At 37.6% G+C, this 23758-nt stretch overlaps 1 protein-coding gene across 1 annotated transcript in view; it reads left to right on the top strand.

The window, feature by feature from the left end:
• The first annotated feature begins 4847 nt into the window (after window positions 1–4847).
• Window positions 4848–23758, top strand: part of XIRP2 (xin actin binding repeat containing 2) — a 74575-nt gene continuing 55664 nt past the window's right edge. The window contains exon 1 of the mRNA XM_072810938.1: window positions 4848–5144. The gene's annotated coding sequence lies outside the window, so the exon portion shown is untranslated. The remainder of the gene's footprint in view (window positions 5145–23758) is intronic.

Below are 23758 nucleotides of genomic sequence, written 5' to 3'. Positions count from 1 at the left end.
CAACTTCCGCATATGAAATGGGGATTACACCATGTTGCAGTTACTGTGATAATAAAGAAACCAAATGTAACTCACCTACTTAAACCCCTGGCAGAGTTCCTTTATAAAGTATAGATGTTATTGTTAAGGGAAAATTAAAGTAAAAAGATTCATTCATTTTCTTGGAAAGCCTTAATATTAATGAACAAGAAAACAAAGTGAACCAAATGAATTCCTAGATGATTTCTTATCTTTTGTGTCAAGAATAGGCTTTCAGCCACAAATGGTAGTGCCAGCAAAAGCAGAAAGGGAACAAATTCAAGATGACTGATGACCTAGTAAAGAAGCACATAGAATTTTGAAATCCCTTAACCAGATATGTCCTATTTCAGGTTATCAAGAACACCTAGAAATGCAGACCTGTGAGTAGACCTAAACTCATGTATGAGTTTTCCCTCAAGGGGAGGTCTTTAGGAGTAGTCGGTCCGACTTTATGTATATTATTGGCTCCATTCTATTCAATATCCTTTATCACAGACTTAGATAAGACGCATATGTGAAGATGGGCAACTCTAAGGGATGGCCGAAGCAAGCCAAAATAAGGGGGGAGGGGTGGGCGGGCACTACTGCCCTTCACGTAGGCATCAACTAAACAAATATAAGAAACTGTTGATGTAGGTTTTCAGTAACATATGCAAAAAATACTTAGATTTTTATGGACTGTGGCTGTATGATCCAGCAATCTTATATTGCTACAGAAAATCTGGTGAGCACTTTTGATATTCAATATAAAATATCCAAATCAAATCTTTCTATTCCTTACCCACCCATATTCCAGATTACCAATCTTGTCCTTTGCTGTCTCCATTGACAACTTTTGGCAATTGCACTGGACTGGAATGACAAGATTGGAGAATAGTGGGACTTCAAAACTTTCCATTGAGTTCTTAATGTCTAATAATTGTATTGTTCAATTCCAGAATGTCCATTTCAGTATCTTTGGAATTTTATTATAAAATTGCCCATCTCTTCATATACTCTGTATGTTATTTCCTTTATTTTCTGAAATGTATCAGTCATTATTATTTTAAAGTTCTTATCTGCAAGCTCAAATATATACAACATCTGCTTCCTTTCCCTGTTTGTTTTTTTTTTTTCTCTCTCAGTTACTAGTGACATTTTTTTAAATGGAAAATCAGGCATTGTATTTCCAAAAACAAAGATGAAAAATTCCCAGATGATATTATTTTCAGCAGAGAGGTTCAGCCTTTCCTCTGTGAGGCAGATAGAGTAGAAGGGGGAAGAGGCTGACTACCTTAATTTAGGGTTTTATTGAGAATCTGTCAGATGCTATTTTTGTTCTACCTTTCAGAAGTCTTCAGCTTGGATATTTAGCCTCACACCCTGTGAAGCTTCAGAATTTGATAAATGTCTTGAGGTGGGAGACTGGCTGCATTTGAGTTTACTCAAGCCACCAATTTTATCACCCCAAGCCTGATCGAGTTCCAAAATCTTTGCTGTTTCATCTGTCTCCCATCTTCCAGGGTGGTGACAGGATCCTCATTCTGCCTCTAGCTAATTCCACACTATTAAGCACCTCCAGGGACAAAGCAGTTATTGCAGATTATTTTAGTCATTTCTCCTTTCCCTTGAGGACTTTGAACTGTCTTGTTCCCTAGTAGATCTTATTTCCTAAGTATCATGAACATGTGGGTTATTCCGTTTTTTTTTCTGTGTTTGGGCTTATGATTATACCTGCTATCCTGTGAAATGTTGGAACTTAGCAAATATCTTGGAAAGGAAACTGAATTTGAAGTCCCACTACTCTCCAATCTTGTCATTCTAGTCCAGTGAAATTGTCAAAAGTTGTGTTTTCCTGTTCCCCTGCAGCAGTGCTCTTCCTGGGCTCAGCATGGATTCTCGGCATCTGGCTACACCCAGAATCAACAAATAACTTCCAGTGTCACCTCAGATCCTCAGCTCACATTTGGAAAGTTTTTGCCTTTATTGATCCCTGATGATATTATATATATAATTGATATATATCAAATATATATATATATATATATTTGTAATTGATCCAGCTTTTTAAATTGCTTTCAGTGGGAACATTGGTTTGATGCTAGCTACTCATTTCACCAGAGGCAACAGTCTTATTTACATAGGTTTCAGTTGAGTACAATACAGGTTTTAATAGGTACCAGTCACTGTGAAGATAATTTAACATATATTTGTGTATTGGGGGGAGAGCAAAATTTTCCACTTCAACTTTCTAAGATTTTTGATACAAGGAATCACCTTATAAATCTTTCTACCTGTCTATCTATCATCTATATATCTACCTATATATCTATCTCATAATCCATTTACCCATTTATCCATCCACCTACCCACCTATCCATCCATCTTACTTTCATAGTAATTTTATAACAATTTATTAGATTGTTTTCAAATGAAGAATGAAAATCAGTGTCTGAAACAACTAAAATAATAAATGGAAAGAATCTAAGTGCTGATATTTTCATTGTCTTCAGGACTAAAATGAGTAAACCAAATTGTATGATAGCTAATTAATTCTATAACTACAAGTTTTTGCTTTATTTTAAGTTAATTAATTCATGCAAGCTACTATAGCGCATATATCCTGACGCTTATTGCTCTTAATCCGTTACCAACTATATTATGATGTTTCACCAAGTTTTCTTTTCCTATCCATTTTTTTTCCTCTTAACAATGTATAATCATTGAAGTTTTTGATGATTATAAGCATCGGAAAATGTGTAATGAGAAAAATATGAAAATACGATTTTATTTATCTATATGTATTTAAATCAAATATATTTCTTTCCTAAAAGGGTAACAACAGGAGGTTTGAAGAAAGGTTAACCTAAGTAAAATTAAAGAACCAGTTGAAGAAATCTAACACACAGTGCAATGAGATGAGAAAGCAGGCTGTTTTGAATAAGAAGAAAAAATGAAGCTATCAGTTATGTCTTTGAGTAATTAATAATATATGGGAAGAATAAAACCACCATAAGCATCATTAGCATCTGTATGCAAAAGTGAGCGTGAAGCTGACTGCATACACATTGTAAGAGCCGTCTCCTCAACTGCAGTCGAACTATTGTGATTTTAGATCTAGTGCCATTTTATATTTTTATTTTATCTTGTTTTATTTTATTTTTGACCTAGTGCCATTTTAAATATATAGCAAAGTAATCCAACAATAATCATTTTTAAATAAATATTTTGTCCTACATTTAGACTGAAATGAATATTATATATATATATATATTTTTTTTTTTTAAGATTTTACTTGTTTGAGATAGAGAAAGAGCAAAAATGAGCACAAACAACAGAGAGCAGCAGAGGGAGAGGGAGAAGCCAGCTCCCTGCAGAGCGGGGCTAGATCCTAAAATCCTGAGATCACTACCAGACCCAGAACTGAAGGCAGATGCTTAAGGGACTGAGCCTCCCAGGCGCCCATACATAGTATTTTATTTAATCTTCACAACAACCATTTAAAGTAGATAGACTTAGTCATGTGTAATCACAGATGAGTAAAGTGAAGCTTTCACAGCATAGGAAACTTGCCAGGTCACAGAGTTTAGTTACCAGGAAAGCTGTGCTGAAATCCTGTGGTCTAAATCAGCATTGTCTCTGGAATTTTCTGTAATAATAGAAAAGTGCTATATATGTACGGATGCATAACCCCTAGTCACATATGGTGATTGAGTACTTCAAATGTGGCTTCAAATGCCACAATGAGGACTGGATTTTTAATTTTATTTAATTGGAATCAATTAAAATGTAAATGGCCACGTGTGGCTAGTGGCTACCACACAAGCAGAGCACAACTTTAAAATAAGGAGATTAGACTGGCTCCTGGCCCTCCAAGATCTTGGGGAGAGTGTACACGAACACCATTTTAGAAGGCTTTTCTTGGAGTTAATCAGCAGGGATATCACTCCTTGGCCTACTTTTAATAGAAATCAATATTGTACGTGAAAAATTATAAGGTATATCTGGTCTTTCTTAGTAAATGATACGGGAGATAGCTCACTTGTAAACATTCTGTACAAAATAAACAGTATATACATATGTCAAGTGTTTCCCTTCAGTCAAAGGGTAATTTCCTCTTTATTTGCATTTGCTGTGAGGCCATTAGTATACACATACGTAACACTACACAAGGAAAATACGAGGGGAGAGGAAACATAGGGGAAGCTGGTGGTTTTATATTTATTTAGGATGTGTTAGGTCTTGGCATTGTGGAGCTAAATAGCAATTCTTGGTGAGTTCTACTTTCTTCCAGGTCAGGTCATGCTGAGTAAGTAGGGTGGCAGCAAAGGACATTTAATATTATTATCTCAGGAGCATGTGAGGTGACTCCTTTCCCTGACTGCTCTTCCCCATGCCAAATGATTTATGCTAGAACTCCTTCTTACCCCTTCTTTCCTCACTTTCTTAACCAAAGAGCACTTTCTTTACTTATACCAACACTACAATAGCGTTTTGCCTTGTATGTGAAGCCTCAGAAAGCACAGAAACATGTTCCATACCTAAGAACATGTTCTAAGTAAAAATAATGCTACCTCTTCCTGAGGATCCAAATTCTACCGGAATACATTTAGAATTTCTTCCACATGATTTATCTTCATATTTTTGATTCTTAAAAGATTGAAGTTATTAAAAAATGGGAATGATTTAAAGCCTTTAATACGTCCTTTTCCTTATCGGTGCTATTGTTTAGGCTTTGTTTCGAAGTTGAGAATTGGCTTGATGGTTGTGGCTGCAAAAAGGGGTTTGATTGACTGCACATGTGTTAAAGCCATGCATACATTACTGAGGGCACTATGAGGCAGAGTGCCCTCAGAGACACACTTCTGAAAAGAGTAGTTGACTCAGGCCCCACCTATACAGAGCTCAGTTCCTAAAAATAGGTGCCAAGTTGCATCCTTTAGACGCAGGGCTAAAATAAATTCAGCCGTCCCATCTACTTGCTTGATAGACCCTTCAGTGGAGCCGGCCTCCACTTCCCGATTGCTTTCAGGGGACTGGGAAATTTGCTGTCCACAAAACAAGGGAGGAAGCTCGTCTGTGAAGGACTGTAAAGATATATGATATTTTCACAAACTTGGAGTTTGGTCTAACTATTACAAAAGGTATGTGTGATATAGTCATTGATACCTACCCACTTCCTGGGTTGTGATATGTTCTTACTGATTGCTTGAGATTGATGAAGACCATTGGTCAAATTGCAATTGTTATAAAAGAAAATATCTGGTCAGATTTTGTTTTTATGACAATATTTAGCACAACTTTATTTATTAAGTGTAAGGCTTCATATATTAATCTCTGCCAAAAGGTTAGAGTGTTTCATATTTAGTGTTGAAGAATAATGAATCAAACTTAAAGCTAAAAAGTCATGAGTGAAAATTATACTTCAACCTAGAGCTAAACAAGAAAACTAAAAAAATTAGTGTATCTATGACCATAAATTAATAAAATATACAATGAATTTGCTAAAAAATATAAATTGTGTTACTTTGAATTCGGGGAGGGGGGAAGAATTTAAAATATCTTCAACTGTTGCAGCTTGCTCAGAGGAATGTATTGAGAATTATTCTTTCTCCAGCCTGAGTTTGATTTTGTACATCTTGCCCCAGCCACAGTCTCCTCTCCTTTGGGAGTATTACTGGAGTAAGGATTAAAGAATCAGGTTCTTAGATGTTTTGCAGAATTAAGAAAAGCACTGCCAGTTGGATCTGCCAGTCCTAATTATAGTAACTACAAACTTAAAGAGAGAAGACTGAGATTTTACTTTAAAGGTATCATGGCCTATATACTGTTTCAAATGGATTTTTTTCTGTCTTCGATTGCCTGTGAACACTTTAATTTGGTCCTGTTGTGCCTTAAGTGTTTAGATGTTAGAGACTGAAGCAATTTGGGACAGGCATTATAACAGAATATCTTAAGACACCAACTAAAAGCAAGGACACTTTAAGATTACATAATACAGGGTTTAAATATAGCCAGCTGGTGCTGAACTGAAAGATATTTATTTTTACCAGAGCTCCATTTGGTCACTGACGAGCTGTAGGTTGTTTAAATTATTTTAAAATTTCATGTGCAAGTGCCAAAGGACGAGTAAAATATTTACCTCAGCTACATTCAGAGCCATGAATTTTAATATGAAAGAGCACCTGTTTTGAGCTTTAAAGATACTACCATTCAGTGGCAAAATATTGGATCAGGAATGAAGGAGTCTTGAATTCTATGCTTAAATATTTCTCTACCTCTCTGCCTAGTCTTTGAATATTTTACCTTCTTACTATTAATATGTAAATGAACAACTAGTCCCATTTTTTTAGAGTCAGCATTTCGGATGTCTGCAAATATGGCAAAGTGCCAGCTGTTTGGGGAAAATGTAGTCCAGAGTTTGGAGTGAATGTTTCTGCTTTCATCCGGTGTTGGGCATCTTTAAGACACAGCTTCCTTCAACCACTTGAAAAATAAAAGTAGACATTCTTTAATGATCGCAGAGGGCTTTAATTCAAAAGATGTTCATGTAAAAATGTTAGCCCAGGCCTCAAGTCTTCTGTGATTATAGAGGAAGAGAGGGTTGGTTGCCTTTCCTCTGATTTATTTTTGGGTAAAAAGCCCACAGAGTTCAGAGGTCATTTGTAGTTGTCTACCATTGATGGCTGTCAGTAGTCAGCCAGCATCCCTGTTCTGTCTCTCACATTTACCACAATTGAACACCTAATACACGTCAGTATTCTTTTTATTCCTTTGGTAAAATATTGCTTATGATGAGGGGATTTGGGGTTGGACTCTCCTACTAAGCTTGATCCTGGGAACTATTTCCTCTCTGCTCTGTCTTTCCTACACACAGACACACAACCCTGGTCACTGAGAGACCTTTTTTTTTTTAAGATTTTATTTATTTATTCATGAGACACACAGAGAGAGGCAGAGACATAGGCAGACGGAGAAGCAGGCTCCCTGTGGGGAGCCCAATGAGGGACTCGATCCATGCCAGGATCATGCCTGATGTGGGACTCGATCCCAGGACCCCAGGATCACACCCTGAGCCCAAGGCAGACGCTCAACCACTGAGCCACCCAGGTACCCCACTGAGTGACTGTTTTATAAGACCTGTTTCATAGCAAGAGTCATGTCTAGATTCAGTAATTTATAGAGCAGAGCAGACAATTAATAAGTGCCTGGTAGTGTAATTCCAACATTTTTGATTGAACAATCTTTGGGGGACAGTACTTAATTGACATTACATTGTCCTTTTTATTTGCTTCCTATCTCCTATTTTGAGAGCATTCAAGTTACAGTTTGAAATTTAATTAAATTCTAATTTGTTTTTTGTTTGTTTGTTTTGCTTCTGAAGCAGACACTTCCTCATTCAAATTACAGGCTCGTTCCTCACAGAATGGTGGGTAACTTCAGCTCTTTCTGATTCGGAAAACTTTTTTAGAACACTGATTTATGCCATATAGACTCATGATCTTTATATGATGGTGTGATATGTTGTATTGTTGTTGTTGTTTCCTGACAACAAATGTGTGGTGTTTTCTGGCACCAACCAATTCTCCAATTCTCCAACACCAACTGCGTATACAATTTAATTCAATTTTTATTCTGATTCCCAGAGTCAGAACAGACCCCACAGATTGCCCCCATTTCAGCCACTAACTTAGGTACAGCTGAATAGAAGAGATGCATAGGACAAGGGAGAATGGAGAGTGGCACAGAGCTCCACACTCTGTCTCGGCTCCATGCCCATCAATGTGTTCACTGTCCTAGAAGTTCACCAAACCTTTTGTTTTGGGCTTTCATCAAGATTTCATTACAGAGGATGATTGACTAAATCACTATCTATTGGTTATTGGATTCAACCTCTAGCCCTTCACCCCTCTCAAAGGTGGGAAGTGGGTTGAATGTCCTAACTCTTTAATCATTAAGTTGTTTTTTTCTGGCAGTCAACACCCATCCTCAAGCCATTTCCATTCCCCCTCAACCCGCACAAGAGACCAGCAATCATCTTATCAGTATACTAAAGACACTACCAATCAAGAGATTCTGAGAGTTATAGGAGCTGTGTGCCAGGAGCCAGGGACAAAGACCAAATATTTATTTTTTATTATATCATATATATTCACAAAATCTCTTCTCCTTTGAAATGCTACCTGTGAACTCCAGAGTAAAACTTTCATACGATTTACTTTCCTCATCATTGGACTCCATCTCTTACAAATTTAACTAACCTGTGTGTATTTGACTTGTACAGTAAAATTAGTAAAATCCAGAGGACAATAACAATTAGGCAACAAAAAGAGCAAAGATTTTATTTTCTTAAAAATGTTGAAAATCAGCAAATTCAACAAATTATTCACATTAGTTTAGATACAACAGATGATGCTGTGGCTATATTTAATGACATTTTGTGAGCCTAAATGATGGCATAAAAATTATCTGCCAGTGAGCAATACAGTAGGTAATCCAAATTCCTGGTAGAGTAACTGTACTTCTTAAAATATTGCCAAGGATAAGAGGAATTTATTCCACAGATAACACAAAGAACCTCAGTGACTATTTAGTTTGGCAGTTTTAAGTTCTAGATAAGAACACTGAGGCAAAGGAACATTAAGTAGTAACTCTTATTAAACACAGAGAACTAGAAGCTAACTCTCTTGACTTGTGTTTCAATGCTATATGTCATTCCACAAAGCTTCAACCCGATCCCATTCCACTCCCATGACTTGCCATACATTTTTGAGGTACACCTTGATAAAGTCCTTTTTTTCCAGCAGTAGGTTTTTGTTGCTTTTTCTTTTGTATTTCCCATTCTCTTAAAATTGTGAAAAAAAAATGTGGAAAAGGAGATATCCACATACAATTCAGTTAAAATTCAAAATATGATGATTGCTTTATTTTTTAAATTTTACTAAGCATTCCAGTTTGCTCATCTTCTGTGTTAGATGAGCTCTTTCCCCATCCCCCATGGTCTTCTCATTGGCACATGGTTTTTCATTGCTCTTTTTGGCAGACCTTTGAGTAGATTTGTCTTCTACATTTTTCTAATTGTATGCAGGATATATCCTGCTGCTTGGGGAACTGAACCCTTTAGATATATCTGACTGTTCAAAAGTAAGTAATTGCCAAATTGCTCCAGGCATACACATGATTTAAAATAAATATGATACTAAAAGAATTTATTCTGGGAAATTTCTCTGTTTGTAAAAGATCCAATAGCATCTTCCTAAAGAATCTGAATATATCAGCATGTGTATTTCTAAATGCATTAACTTGGTAGTTACTAACATTGAAAACAAAACAAAAAAAAAAAACTATCACCATTAATTTTACAAGCAAAGTCCAGCATTATAAATGGTTTCCAAACATGTTCTCAGTGTTCTTCATTTAAAGTCCAGTAAATGTGGACTGTATATAAACTAATGTTTAAATATCATTTAACTTAATTATTTAACTCATAGGAACTTAATTGCATTGAAATAAAATGTAGGTAGAATTTACAATATAAAGTGACAGGGTTTCTTAACTATATTAAATTTTGATAAGTAGAGTCACATTTCCCCATTAAATTACATTATAACTTTATGGGTGCCTTTATCACTACTCTGTTGTTGATGGTAACTTTGTTTTTAGTCAATACTGTCATAGCAAGAATTTAGCTTTACCTTATCTAGCTAGTAAGACTTTTTGTCAAATAATTTGAGGTTCATAGGTAACACAGTAAATAATTCCCTGTCCAGGGAAACAATGAAAAATCTTTTTGTAAAGCTAGGGATCACCTTTTAATGTGCATGTTTTGTAAGTTAGAATTTTTGACTCTCCACACAAGTGTTGTATTGCTAAGTTGGAATATTTCTGGGAAAGAGACAAAAAAAGTGAGTTGATTCATGTTATTAAAGGTTGTCAGTTCCAGCTAGAAGCTCTATTTAAAATTTGCTGTGTCTGCTTCTGTTGTATCCCAAGCCATTTTCCTGAGTGCTGTATAGGGTGGAAGTCTGCTGTTTTGCTGCAGGGGTGAAGCCCAGCAGCAAGTTTTCAATTGGAACGCAGGGGTTAAAGCCGGGGAGGCCAAAGGAAGAACTGCTGGCAAGCAGCAGCTTGCTCAGTCCCTCCTGTCTTCAGAACCATCCCAGGATGTTCAGAGTGGGCACAGAATCTCATTACCACCCTACCTTCTCCAGTAGAGACTATGCTAGCCCCCTGAGTCCCAGAGGACTCAAAAACATATATTTTTTAGGAATGAACTGTATTAGTGCATGTCCACTTCAGTCACTGACTGATTCTGGAGTGGGAATAATTTTAGGATGCATCACCCATCTGTCATCCAGAGCTGGACAATGGTCCCCACTTTTACTCTATAAAATCTTAGGGAAATGAAATTTGAAAGGAAGGCAGGTGTTTGTATTTAAGTTACGATTCCTTTTTTTTTCTTTTCCTGGAAAGATCCAGTCCAGTTATTGTGGTTATCAACTCAAAACTACTATTTATAGTTTCTAATACTCCACCTTCAAATAGAAGCAGTAAATCATCTCAGACTTCAATGTTCACCTCTTTAATTTACCTCACCATTTCAACCCACTGATCCCAGCTTCTTGACTATTCATCATATTATGTTATTACCATTTCTTTCCATTACATTCTATTATGCTCATATATATGTGTATATGTATACATACACACATATATACATACATATATGTATTTGTATGTGTATATTATCTTCTGTAAAATATGGTGTCACTGGTGCCTCCGTATTGTTTTCCATTTCTTTTTTTTTTAAAGATTTTATTTATTTATTCATGAGAGACACACACACAGAGAGAGGCAGAGACACAGGCAGAGGGAGAAGCAGGCTCCACGCAGGGAACTGGACATGGGACTCAATCCCAGGTCCCCAGGATCACACCCTGGGCTGAAGGCGGCGCTAAACTGCTGGGCCACTGGGGCTGCATTTCTTTTACACTCTCCAAGTGCCTTTGGATGTTCAAGTAAAGAGTGATCTTTAGACAAAAACCAGTAACCACAATATCATCCAGAATGACTTTTCTTTTTATTCTTTGGATAACATTGTGGGAAGAACCTGACACAATATTTTGTGAACATTTGTATTGAGAAAGTGCCAAACTACATTTTTATAACAACAGCAATAATAATAATGAACATAAACATTTTCTGCAGGATTGCTCTCCCATGGATAGATTTATTTTTAAAGCTCTAGGAGCTGATGTATAAAATTTCATTATTTATATCATCTTTACATTTTAATCAATCTGGATAGTTCGTGAAATCAGCAAGATTTCTCAAATGATGTAGAATTTCTCTCTCCTTGTCTTTCCTCCTCCTTTTTTTTTTTTTAAATCTCATTTCTATGAAAGACCTCTGGAATAAATTCCTTAACCCTAAAACTATTATTATCCTTAAGTTGTATGCAGTGCCCTCAGTTTACCAGAATCACAAAACACCATCTCCCAGAGCCAGAAGAGGTTCCAAATGAACCCCAGATAACACTTTATTGGGAAATTAGAAAATACTTTCAGGTGAACCCTAGTAAGTTGAACAAAGACTTTGGAACAAACTGCCTGGGTTTGAATTTTGGCTCTTACACTTACCAGTTGGATGACTTCAGGTAAATTATTTAATATCTCTGTGTCTGTTTCCTCATCTGAAAATGGAGGTACTATTAATATCTTTCTCATAGATTTGTTCTGAGGATTAAATAAATTCATATTTATAAAATGACTAAAACAATAGTACCTGGTAAGTAATGTCACATTAGCTCTTGCTATTACTGTCATTTTTATTATTATGTAATACATGAGGCTAGTACAACATAAGAACCATTATCTCTTTCCTAGAAAGCAAGATAAGAAAATAAAGTACCAAGTTTTCCTAGATGCTGAACATTCAAAAAAAACCCACCACCCCAAAAACTGTTTAAGAGAGAAAATCAGCTACCTGAGTTATTGGTCTGTTGTTAAAGGCATCCTTACCTTGCAGAGATGCACTTTTCAGCTCAAATTAAATTTCTGTCCTCTCTGGAGTTGTAGAAAGCTATTAAGTGCCTTCTTTCTGTTATAATAATTCCTACTCTTGAAACTAATAACCTTCCCGTTATTCTCGATGTCAACATCACATTACTTCAAGAAATCAAACTTTTCAACTACCTTCAGCCCTAATGACACCGTCTCCTTTCTGATAGAGCTGCTCCCAGCCACTTATTGGACTTTGTTATTACCTTGACTTAATTCTTAGACTCTTGAAATATAGACCATGGTTTTCTTTATTTTCTGCTAAAACTGATCTTGACCCTCAGCATAATCTTCCCATCCTCAATACATCCTGCCCACCCACCTCTCTGCTTTTGTTTGCCTCATGGCTCTGGATCTTGGATCCACTTGCAGTGTCTGAGTGAAGATGGAAGGAGAACACTCACGCAGGAGAGAGGCACTAAAAGATGGGGCTTTAGAGAACAGACTCTTTATCAAGGGAATCTGAGCAGCAAAGGCAAAGAAGAATCCAACACCTGAAAAGAAAACAAAAGACTGGGGTGCCTGGGTGGAACAGTGGGTTAAGCATCCAACTCTCAATTTCAGCTTAGGTCATGATCGCAGGGTCGTGAAATGGAGACCGTGTTGGGCTCCCTGCTCAGGGAGGAGTCTGATTGAGATTCTCTCTCCCTCTGATCCTCCCACTCATGCATGCTCTCTCTCTCTCTCTCTTTATCTTTAATAAATAAATAAATCTTTAAAAACTAAAAGAGTGAAAGATCATGAGCCAATGAATGGTGCAATGCATCATATTTGAGGGATGACGCTAAGCTATAAACAGGAAAATAAATGGCAAGGTCAAAAGTAAGGAGGACTAGAAACAAGATAGGATTGGAGCCCGTGCTGGACTTGGGCGTGCATTTCAAACTAAGCCAAGAACAATTCAGGAGTGTTGGAGGCCTGGAGTTGAGGGCTCCTGACTCCAGGCTTCAGGAATAGCTTAAAGGAACCGTGCTAGGCCTAATGTTCATTCAGCCACAATCCCATTGTCAGCTTCAACAATACAGCTTTCTTTGACTCCCCCTCCCCCGTTTCATTTGTCCACACGTTCTTGAGCTAAATTCACCTCACCAAAAACCAATTCAACATTTTCCTGTTGCTTACAATTTTTGTTTCTATCCGAGGCTGCCTGTCTCTATAAATAATATATAATACATATATACTAACTTCTCATCACATTCACCATTATTCCTAACAATCCAGATGTTCTCTACACTAAGATACAACTGGAAAATATGAGAATGGGAACAAGTGTGTCGGTAATACTTTTTAAGAAAGGCTATGTTGGATTTTAAAAGGCTTGGCAATGTAAAATTTGGGCTAAAATAGTCACCAGAGGTATGCACTGGGTATAATAGAGATGAAGCCGAGAGCTGATGGAGCGTGTATGGTTAGACAAAATCAGAAGACTAGGGATGGAGCCTGGGAGACGACACATGGTTGGGCATCAGGAATTTTTCAGGAGACTGGTCATGATAGATGAGTGTTACTTCGATCTGGTCTAAGCTACTCACCAACTCCGTACTCAGGTTTGAGATTTTATAAAGAACAACGCAGAGTGCTGCGAAGCATCAACATTTTTAATTCCTCCTTCTTCTGAGATACTTTCTGTAATGGCAAGTGTCAGGCTTGGTGAGGTTTATGACATTTTCCTCAGGCCCTGCGCTGCTGCTGAGTGGGACCTAGGGCTTGCTGTCACATCTGCTTTCCTTGGCAAGCTGCCAGTTCAGAAGTGCACTGGGACCCCCAGAAAACCTACTGAGGCCCTCCTCCTAGCTCTCAAAATACAAACGGGATACTACTTGTCATTAGATGGTCCTCCAAGGAAAAATGCGTGTATATCATTTTTGTTTGCATGTCCTGCCTATACTCTTGTGCTTGGCCCACTGCGCGGGGAGGCTATTATTTTCTTCTGGACTGAACTGTGATGGAGACATGAATGTATCTGGAATTTTTTTAGCTACAATACTTTACTAATTGCTTTCTGCAGATATGTAATAACAGGAGAATTTCTGGCAGAAATTTAATTTGGCTGAAAGCCTGAAGTTGACTGGTTTCACTTCCCAAGCAAACATTTTTGTGCCGTTCTCATTTTCACTTGCTCATGCGGTGTCCTGCGGAGCATTTTTGGTGATGAGCTGGATTTCATTGTGGGAGACTCACAGGTTCACAGGCAAGAAGTTTATTTTTGCTCCCTCCTGGAAGCTTTAATCCCAACTTTCACATCTCCGGGCTGCTTAAATAACTTCTGTTGCAGAATTTGGAACTTGTTTTCTACTCTTTAAAAAGAAGTAGGAGAGAGAAAGCAACAAAATCTCTCAATAGGAACCATCGAAAGATGGGCATTGAATCGTGCACTATGATTTCAAGACAAATTCATTTGGTAAATGCTTGCTGATGGTCTCCCGTGTATCAGTCATGATGTCAGATGCTACATACCTGTGAAGTTGGTTGTCTTCATCTCAACTGTCCATCTGCTTCTTTAAAATCTAAGAATTTTGGCTTCAGATAATAATAAAAATTTAATAGCCACTTCTACAAAAATGTTAGGATAGATCCCACTGCTCCTTGTTAGAGAAAGCACAAACATCGTCCTTAGAAATGCTTTATATTCCTCCTACCCCAAAGGAAGGGCACATAAGGAACATTTCTGGCCACCATGTGGTACCCATCCTTCCATGTTCACAATGTATGTAAGTCGATGAAGCTAACAGATTCTCTGACTGAAATCATGATAGGTACGCCCATGTAGGCCACCGTAAGAATTAAAAGATGGAAACAGATGCTGAGCTCCTCGCTAGTGGGTGATAACCTGCAGTTGTCATTCTGTGTCTAAAATTTAAAAACTAATATTTAAAGACAACCAAAGAGATGCTTACTTTACAGTCTGAGTTCCCCCTTCCAGGTGAGTTGTCCTAATACAGCAACAGGCCAAACTAAGTTGAAATGACTTGTCCATCTGCCCAAGGCTTTTGGTGCCTAAAAGGAATAGTGTGGGGAAGTGACTCTATTTTAAAGCTTCATGTGGAATTTTACAATGAAGCCCAATTTCTAAATTTTAAATTGCTTTTTTACATTTCACTCCCCTCAGCCTTCCTCCTCTCACCTTATCTTACACTTGAGTTTAAATACCATTGGTCTAGGAAAACTTTTGTTTGCAAGTTTTAATTAAATTCTTTGTTGTTCACAGATGTCACTGCCTTAATGTGCGTGGAAAGAGCAAGTTTTTCATCTGAATAACATTTAAAGGGTGATTTTTACACTTCACCCTTTAAAAAACAGGAGTGAAATAAGCAGCATAAACTGATGGCACACTTACAGGACTAGGTTTTGAATCTGAGAGAAAGGAAACAAATGCCAGTGCCAAATTTGTAAAGATAAATAAGTATAAATAAATTAAGGGATGATGAGACTGACTAACTATGTTCTTCATGTGTATCTTAAGCAGGGCAGACTATTAAATTACGTCCACTCTTTGGGCCGTTCCTAGTACAGGCATATCATTAGGAAACTGACATCATCTTGTTCTTTTGAAGTTACAGTCTGCATTTATATGCAAAGGGCATGGAGGGCACCTTAATGGTGAGAGGGAGAATGACCCAGAACCTGACTGATTCCGAGTTTTGATACTTTAAAATTATTACACTTTAACTTATAAACACCCCTCTTCCCTATTTAAAAGACTCTTAAAATCTATAGAGCATTTTCTAGTGTCCCTACAATTATGGGGACAGGAGCCAGAAAGCATCTGGGATAGTACAAATGTTTGAACAAGATGCCGATTACCTTTCATTTTAGAGCACAATAGAAGAACCTATAGCTTTGGTAAGAAAGACGGTATCCTACATGGGTTCTTAACACTCTACTGAACATTAGCCCTTTTGTCTTCCTCCTCAAGATCCAATGATTAAAGACCATATCTTTTTTACAGTGTTCATTTTCTTAGGTGGAATTTTTCTAAGTACGTGATTCTCTGAAAGAGTCAATTCACTTCCAGAAGAGTCGTGAGCAATATGTTACGTTATTTCAGCATTCTCTCTTTTCCCTCCATTGCTTAGGTTTTCCAAATAATGTTCAGTAAAGAAAGTGTAGAATTAGTGTGGGTTCCCTTCTTTGATCAAGCCTATCACCCATTAAGTTCAAAAGAAAAAAAAACATATCAAAGGATCTGTTGTTTGTAGACTTGGGCAGAAAAAGCACTTTAGACAAAGACTTAAGGTCACTGAAAAGAGTTTGTATAGATTCAGAGACCAAATTTCTGGAAGACAAAAGGCTGAAATATATTTTACTACTCAAAGAAAAAGGGTGATCAGTAGGAGAAAAGCTGCCACAGCATCAATTGCCTAAGTTGGAGTCAGAATTTTATGATTTGGACTTTCTTTTAATATCCTTTGTCACATGCTAACCTAAGGAGAGGGGTGAAAGTTGGAAAGAGGGTAAAGTATAGGGAATTCCTTAAAACAGATCCAGAAACCTCTGGCTGATCCAGAATGCAGCTGACACAGAAATGATTTAAAATAATAGTTGGGAAGTAATTAAACTGCCTGCCTCTGCCTACATGCAAACAACTTAAAGGTGGGTATACCAGGGAGATGTTTCTCGAAGCTGCAGATTTGCAGATTATGAAAACGTCATCATCTCCCATGATATTACTGTTGCTCATGTTTGACCTGTTGAGTGCCCAACAGCATACTCAGAACTAAACAGGACAGTTCAGGGCACGTGAACTAGCTTTGTATGGATTTTTACAAAGCCTCTGAGAGAAAAAAAGAAGCAGACCATTTTCAGGAAAGACAGACTCTAAGCTAGTGTGCATGAGTCATCTCCATCTATCAACAAATTGCTTTGACCCCAGGATAAAGTCACTTTTGTGTAGTCTGGAAGTCCTGATGGTTTTAGAGGTGCTGGTGGACGTTTTAACTAGTCTGTTCCTGCACGGCCTTTCCAAGGTAACGTTTGCTGCTAATCACAGACCGAGTTTGAGGACTCTCTCTCTCTCTGTGGTTGAGAAGTGATTATATTTGCTTGCCATTTCTCAAGTTCCAGCCAACAAAACGAAACAAAACACCGACAACAGAAAGAAGATGGCATTCTTGTCACAAAGGCACTGCCCAGTAGTAGCTGAGCCAGGCATGAAGGACATTTGGAAATGGGACAGTCATAGGGAGTTTGGGCAAAGAAAAAGCAGTAATAAAGCAGTAGGAATAAAGAAGGAGTACTTGAGGAAATAAGGAGTGAGGAAAAGAAGTTTTATCAAAAACGTAGCAACTCACAGAGACATGGAATAATGCAGAATGATGTGAAATTTGGGGATTTTCTGGAATAGAGACTGAGAAGGAAAGGACGGGATTCAATTTAAATAGAAGGAATACTCAAAGAGGAAGAAAATCTATATTCAAACTAAATCAATATAGCGACAGTTCTTCTTAGGGGTTATTTAACACTTAAAGAATGGTACTTGGTGGAGGTATTTAGGAGAAGTACTTAGCAACGCATAGGTACCTAGCAGAGCAACTCTGGAATGGATCCCAATGAGGAAATCTAGGACCCCTCTCCTTGCCCCTGTGGTAGGCAGCCACGGGGCAGCAGAGATGTAGGGAGTGACCCCATCATTGCCACCTGACTGGTCCAGACCAAGGTTTGCTGCACCATGACCACTGCTCAGAGGCTGCATAAGGAAATGAAAAATGTTAAATAACTGAGTGATAGTTTCATGATTTTACCTACATTGCATAGAAGAGAGAGAAATATGAGGAATGTTTTTTTTTTTAATTTTTATTTATTTATGATAGTCACAGAGAGAGAGGCAGAGACACAGGCAGAGGGAGAAGCAGGCTCCATGCACCGGGAGCCCGATGTGGGATTCGATCCTGGGTCTCCAGGATCGCGCCCTGTGCCAAAGGCAGGCACCAAATCGCTGCGCCACCCAGGGATCCCTGAGGAATGTTTTTTGGGGGAAAATAGAATCAATCTGTCCCTATCATGTGATATACCAGGGTGATTTCTATGAACTTTACATTTTCAGAGTACAACTTCATTGCTCACTGGTGAAAAGATGGTGATTCATCAGTATTCAAATATACATCAATATTCAGTCTTGGCACTTTGAATATCACATACATTGAGTTAGTAATTTTTTCCTCATCTCTGTAGTCATATGAGTAGGATATGCCAACTTCTTTGCCTCACTCTCAACGTGTAGTTATCCATTCCTTCATGACTTATTGTGTTCTCCTTGTTTCAGGAAACGTGGTAGATATCTGATTTATAAGGAGGAATGAAATATCCTTACAGAAGGCTTTAGGTTTAGGTGGATCAGAATCAAGCCCTATCCTTTTCACTTACAACTTTAAGCCTTGAGAAATTTCATAACCTTTCTTATCCTCTGACTTGTATTGGTTCAGGTTATCTGCATGATCACACTTAGGAGATATAATAACACATAGAGTGGAAGCTAGTGAGTATTTATTGTTACTATGTGCAAGATATTATGTAAACTCTACTTTTATAAGATTCCCTTCAGGCAATCACAGGTTCTGTTATCATGCTCATGATACAGGGAAGAAGAAAGAGGCTTAGAAAGGTTAAACAATTTGCTTAAAGTAAAAAATGAGTGCCAGAAATAGGTTAAATAGTGGGTTTTCTGGGTCCAGAGTGGGCGGTTAATCTGCATGTGGGTCTGCCTCCTGATGGATAAGAGCCCAAGACAGAGACCAGAGTAGAAAGGTTTACAAAATTAACTTAGCTCTACCCTGGGCTGGAGGGACTTGCTTTTTGGTGGAAAGTGACAGAAGTTGGGGCAGGGCTGGGGGGCAAGAAACTCAAGGATACACTAAAAAGTAACGTCATACAAATAAAAGCATTGCCAGAGAGCAACTCACTCACTGCCTGGGTTAAGTGGGAGAAATCTGAAGGGAAATGGAGCCTCATGGTAGGTTACCTGCAATGTAGGTTAGGTAGGTAACCCCACTAAATAGGATTTGGCTTGATCCATCTTAATTTATTCCATCTTGATATAAATAAATGTGGTTTGTAGGGGGTGGGGATATGGAGTGTATGCCACCAAGTTCCTCAAGAGTCTCCTCCTTAGGAGGGCCGCATTTGGTGTATCTTCAGACAAGCCAACTTCCTTAGCAGGACCAGCCATCTGGGAGCTTGTTTTATTCAGAAGTCAGCATGCTGAAATGATACAACCTGTTGTATTTCTGTTTTTAGAGATAAGGCCACTTCTTAGAATACTGTATTTCTTGAGGATCTCTCTGGTGGTTTTTTTTTCTTCTCTCTTCAAGTAGAGTAGGGCTGAATATAATTCATGCCCAGCCTTGAGCACTGTGCTTGGCCCACAGTAGATGGACAGTGGATGTTTATTGAATGCATGACTAAAGCCTTAAGAAGAGAGTTTACCAAATACCTTTACTGTATATCTCAGATGCACATTTAAACAAAGAGGATACTGTGATGAGAGCCCGATACCAATTCCCATGTTGGAGCGGAATAGATCAATAGAAAATTTGGGCAGTGATCCTTGCTTTGCATTTCTCTTCCCTTAGAGTAAGTCCCTATCTCTACTTGCTTGAATGGATACCTAAACCTGTCTCCAGTTTGATCTCTGAAGTGACCAAGGGAATATAATTGAAGAATTTGCTTTCATTTCTAATTCTAAACTCAAGCTTATGAGGATGTAAAAAGAGCCAATTAGAGTCACAGATATTCAACTTTATTGGTTTCCCTTTGACATATGCCTACATGCACTAAAATAAATGTTTAGAAAGGATTTGTCTATAGATGTTTAGGAAGCAGAAAGGAGGATTCATAAACCTCAATTAAAAATGCTCTTTCTAATAGAATGTTATATCTCAATTAAAAATATTCACATAAGAGACTGTGTAGATAGAGTTGAATAAGTAGCTCAGAAATACCTGAACTCAATTCTGGACTCAGCCACTTATTATATGATTTTATCTTTTGAGTGTCACTTTCTTCATCAGTTAAGTGGAAATACCACCTATCAGATATGGTTGCTGTAAAAATTAGATGTAAATGTAGATGAATCAGAGTATACGTAAAATGCTTAACACATAATCAATATTCATTAATAGACAGTTATCCTTGTTATAATGCAATATAAATTTGATTATGCTAGGGGAATGTCTAACAAGAGACTTATGTTGTAAAAATATGCACCATCGATAGGCATTTAATGGTTCTAATTTATTTGACCATTTCAAAGAAATTTAAGTCATTCTATTCAGTTATTGATTTTTGTAACTGAGCAATTCTTTAACTAAACTGAACAATTAATTTAAAAATATTTAATAGCAATATGATTAAATTTCCAAATATGCCCAAGCTGGAAATATTACTATACTGATAATTATCTAATTTCTGACTAAATTCTATTCATTCATAACTGCTTTAGTACAAGAAGTACTTTTGTGAAGTGATAGGAGCTGCAGAAAACAGGACGAGTCTATATGACAATATGTCATTACAATTAGAGATGGCAGGTCTCTTACCCAGAGAGATTAAAATCTAAATGGACATTTAAACCTAGTCTTATCTATAAGAAGATGGATATTTCTGGGGGGGGGGAGCATAAGGAATAACTTTAAGGATGTTTCTATCACAAGGTGCTTTGTATATATCAATTGCTGTGATTTGGGAGAACTGGAACTAATATTATTTAGAAAGAATCCACCCTGTGGTGATATCTGATTTGGGCAGTGCATGTAGGTGTACATGAGATGTTTGCATTTGTTTCCTATTGCTGCTGTAGCAAATTACCATAAAAGTAGTAGTTTACAATGGCACAAATTTGTTATATTGCTGTTCTGTAGATCCAAAATCCAAAATGGGTTTCACTGGACCAAAATCAAGGTGCTGGCTGGGCCAAGCTCTTTCCAGAAGTTCCAGGGGTAAATCTTGCTTTCTTGCATTTTCCAGCCTCTAGAAGCTGCCTGCATTCATTAATTCGCGGGACCTTTCCTCCACTTTCAAAGCCAATAATATAGATCTGCACTGCCCTCCCACTCCCTCACCGTCACCCCTATCTCTGCTTCTGTCTTCATCTCTCCTTTCAACTGTGGCTCTCCTGCCTCTCTTTTTCATTTATGAACATCCTTGAGACTACTACGTGGAACCCACCTGGATAATCCAGAATTATCTCCCTACCTCAAAACCAGTAACTTAATCAGACCTACAAAGTCTCTTTTGCCAACAAGAATAATGCATTCATGGATTCTGAGGCTAAGGATGTAAACATCTTTGGAGGACCAATATTTTGCTTACAAAATTGCTGAATTTTGTCTTCTTCCTCTAACAGGCAACTAGAAATACAAGATCTCTTCCAGTATCTGATGAACTGGGAGAGTACCGGTTAGGGAAGAGTTGGTAAGGAGGCAAGAACTAATTCTTTTTATTAGCCTGAAAGATGATCTATTTGTGTTAAGGTATAAAGCATGGTAATCAGATGAACAAATGGATTTTGAGGAAAGTGACAAGTGTACATACAACAACATAGAGCATTTGGAGGGAATAAGACTGTAAGGAGGTTAAGTTAAAAGATTGAATCTGGTTCATTCTGCCCATATGCTGGATGGATGCCACAGTAGAGTTTTTGTGCTGTCATGGCATACACTTTCATTCAGTTTACTCTTTGCCCTTCCTCTCTCTGTTTTTTTGTTGTTGTTGTTGTTTTTAAGAACTGTAAATTAATGTAAGATTGTGCTATATACTTACTCTTTCATTTTATTTTCCATCTATTTCTTGGTTTTATAATATTCAAATGAATCAAAATATATAAAACTCAAATTGATTACAAATTGAGGTGCCTGAGTGACTCAGTTGGTTAAATGTCTGAGTCTTGATTTTGGCTCAGGTCATGATCTCAGGGTCCTGAGGTTGAGCCCCTCATCTGGCTCTGCACTCGGCACGGAGCCTGCTTGAAATTCTCTCTCTCTTTCTCCCTCTGTCCTTCCCCCTGCTCTCTTTCTCTCTCTCTCCCTCTCTCTCTCTCTCTAAAATAAACAAATAAAAATCCTTTTTAAAATGTGATTATAAATTTGACTTGGCAGCAGCATTCTGAATGTTTAAGAGAGATGAATTTTATTATTAGCTGAGGGATATGCAGATATTAAGAATTATAGAAAACTTATTCATGCTAATGGCTGTGAGCCAATGCTATGTCCATCGGTATGATATCCTGTTCACAGATCTGAACTGGGTTATAGATCATATATTTAGATTTGATGGAATTTAGTCCATCACTCGCCCAATTGAGTTCTAAATCAATTTCCCTGAGTACTAAGCAGTTTACTTCTTTATAATGCATCCGAAATGCAATAGCAAGGCCATGGATGTGTCACTGAAAGTGCATTCGCCTGCTTGAAGCTGATATCTGTGTTTGCGTCAGCTTTGTGGGCTTCCGCATGGCATGCCAGCTTTCTGCCTGGCTCTTAGTTGGGACTAAATAAAGATTTCTTGGATTGACTTTAGAAAATTTGAAAGAAAAAAATCATTAAATTCTCATTTATTTGCTCAAGACTTCAAGTTACTATTAAACCTTAGAATTTCTTTTGAGTCATAAGATAGCTGAGTTAGCTATCTAGGACTATTTTTTATGTTTTTATTGTATATACAACATGAGTCAGATCACAACAGAAAAAGGCATCTCTTTGTTGTTTGAAGTTTCCTTTGTCTATTTACTGGGAAGTGATTATTTGGGTTTTGGACATGTGCATTCCTTGAGAAGCAGCACAGACTTTGAAAGTCACAGAACCTGAGCCAGCCTGTGTGGCTTTCCCTTCCAGCTCAGAACCTCACCAGGCACCTGTCCTTGAGCAAGTTTTGTGACCTTTCTGTGTCTCCATTTCCTTATCTGTAAAATGGAGATAAAAAATAAAAATAGTCTCTACCTCATAGGGTAGTTGAGAGCAGTAAATGGATTAATGTCTGACACATAGAAAACACTTCATATATATTTGCTATTATATTTTTACTTGTGAAGATATTTTACTTTATGCTTTTTTATGCTTAGAAAGTCCAACTGAAATAATTTTCTACTTCTCTGAAGATTTTTCATCATTTTAAAAAACATTGAGCTCTCTACTCCATCTAATACTCTGTAACATGCCAAGAGGTGAGGAACCGTTGCATGTTTTCCACAAAATCATTACCCAACTTCCCAATATGACTCATCGGTAATGCTGCTGTCTCATGCCATTGGTCTTCCACAAACTCGTGTGGCCACCTCCTTCATGTTCCAGTACAGATGTTCTACTTCTCAGGATGCTTTTCCTGACACCTGCTTGGTGACACACCAGAGTGGATTATATCCTCCCTGTAGACTCCCAACCCAGCTGGTGCAAACCCATTAACTCTTGGGTTATAAGTGCCTGTCCTTCCAACCAGACTGAAAACTCAGGAGCAGAGTGAACGTGTCATGTTCTTGCTGTAGATAAACCAAGAGTTGTTTAATGATAATGAAGAAATATATTAAAGAAGCCGTCTTTATTATATAATGTGAATTATTTCCTTTTGAAATTTTATGTGGTAAAGATGGAGGGAGATATGTGAATGTCACCCACAGCAATTAGATTCCCATAAAGTTCTCCTTTTTCTGGTTGTTGATGGTGTTTCTATGTTTCTGTACTGTGCTAATCCTCATGTAGAGGCTTACAGTG

The sequence above is a fragment of the Canis lupus genome, chromosome 34 (assembly GCF_048164855.1).
Source record: "Canis lupus baileyi chromosome 34, mCanLup2.hap1, whole genome shotgun sequence".
NCBI lineage: Eukaryota > Metazoa > Chordata > Mammalia > Carnivora > Canidae > Canis > Canis lupus.
The sequence above is the reverse complement of the archived record's forward strand: the minus strand, read 5'-3'. Positions and strand labels throughout refer to the sequence as shown.